The sequence below is a fragment of the Urocitellus parryii genome, chromosome 13, assembly GCF_045843805.1.
Source record: "Urocitellus parryii isolate mUroPar1 chromosome 13, mUroPar1.hap1, whole genome shotgun sequence".
Lineage (NCBI taxonomy): Eukaryota > Metazoa > Chordata > Mammalia > Rodentia > Sciuridae > Urocitellus > Urocitellus parryii.
This window is the reverse complement of record NC_135543.1, coordinates 53242383-53244272: the sequence shown is the minus strand read 5'-3', so window position 1 is coordinate 53244272 and position 1890 is coordinate 53242383. Positions and strand designations below refer to the sequence as shown.

The 1890-nt window shown below is 37.6% G+C and overlaps 1 non-coding gene across 1 annotated transcript; it reads left to right on the top strand.

Annotated features, from left to right (window-relative positions):
- Nucleotides 1-622: 622 nt before the first annotated feature.
- Nucleotides 623-760, top strand: LOC113186927 (small nucleolar RNA SNORA3/SNORA45 family). Its single transcript, XR_003301353.2, has one exon. It is a non-coding gene; the product is annotated as a small nucleolar RNA SNORA3/SNORA45 family (small nucleolar RNA).
- The last annotated feature ends 1130 nt before the right edge of the window (nucleotides 761-1890 follow it).

Here is a 1890-nt window from a genome sequence, read left to right as displayed (position 1 = left end):
GCTAAAACATCTCAGAGGCTATCTGTGGCTAGCTCCATCTAAGCTAAATGCATGTTGCTCAGGGAAGCTGAGTGTGTGTGTGTGTGTGTGTGTGTGTGTGTGGTGTGTGTGTGTGTGGTGTGTTTGTAAGCTGCAGCAAACGTGTTTGTGTATGTGACAGAAACTGTCACACCTCAACAACTTGACCCTGTTGTTCCCTAGGAGAGACAAAGAGAGCTGAGCACTGTGTTGGTGAGCACAGCCAAAGGTGTTATATTGTGAAATAAAATTTCAAGGACTGAGCTCTCGATACATAAAATATTCACACTTCTGTGTGAAATCTTTTTCTGGATGCCTGTATAATCCCAGAATGTCTAATATGAGCATTGTGCGGAAGTCTAAATTTTCTGAGTTCCTTTCTATAACCAACGCATTATTCTTCACTTGGGTATTATCAACTAGAAAGAAAAAAAGGAATTGGCTGGAATGTCATGAGGCTTCATTTTAATTTAATACCTTCAACTAATTGCAAACAGCATAAATCCCTGCTACTGGTTCCAGGCTTGATTGGAACAGGTGCCTGAGACTCCAACACTAAATAGTCAGGAGGCCAAGACAGAGGCATGGAGGAATGGTAATGCTGGCTGAGACTAGAGTCACATCCTGACACAGAACATGTCCTGGTGTGCTACAGATCTCAGAGAGAATTTGCTGGTCTTGATTCACTGGTGGGGAGGAGGGGTAGTCAGTGTCCTCATTAGTGCCCAGATCAGAAACATACCCTACCTGGGACCTCAAATGTTAATGTTGGCATCTTTCTCGTGCCCATTAAGAAAATGGTACATGCTGTGGTGTGTTATAAATCCGTTTCCTCTAGGGTTACTACAGAGTTTTTGGGAAGGGAAAGCTCCCAAAGTAGCCTGTCATTGTGAAGCCCAAATTCTTCAGCAGAAGAGCTGAGGAGAAGATTAAGGGTATTAGGGTGCCTATGTCCTGGTGGCTTAAAGCCACATGGAGCTCTGGAGTTTCATTAAATCTTAACAAATACTTAAAAAAAAAAAGTGTAATGCACTTTTCTTCATTTTTTAAGCATTATTTTTTTTAACTTTTCATTCCAATTTCTTTTTAACTTATACATAAAAATTGTATGTACTTTTGGAACACCACATGATGTTTCAATACACGTATACACTGTGTAGTATTTAAAGCGTATCTACCCCATCAAACACTTATTTACTTATGGTGAAAATATTCAAAATATTTCTTTAGATACAAAAAAAAAAAACAAATGAAATCCTGTCATTTGTAACAACATGGATGAAACTGAAGATGTTCATGTTCAGTGAAATCAGTCAGAAATGGGAAGTACCATACACTATTTTCCATAGGGAAAAAATTCCTCTATTTATCACAGGACTAATTAAATGAAAAATCATCAAATTTACAGTAGACTAGCAACATTTATTTAGAGACTGCCTTATATAGATCACCATGCTAGCACTGCAAAGGTAGCATCCCTATTAAACTTATTTATTCTTGCCAAAGCAAATCTTTTATAGGCATAACATATATATATAATTATGTCTTGTAGCATAGTTTGCTGTTTTGATTTATCATTCTCCCTCTAGACTGCAAATTTCATAAGGCCAAAGATAAAGTCTTACATATCTATGTATTCCCCCCCCATACAATGTATCCCAGCTTAGTTTTCTACATAATAGAAACTCAAAGAATGCTACCTAAAATGAAATATTGAAGGGATAATAGATTGGTTCTCCACACTGGGTTCAGGTGGCAGATATGACCATAGTTGAGAGACAGATTTAATTATTAATTAACTCAGTTTGTCATTCCAAAGATATTTATCTTGCCCCTCTGTGTCAGCACTCTCTAAGATGCTAAAGCATGTAG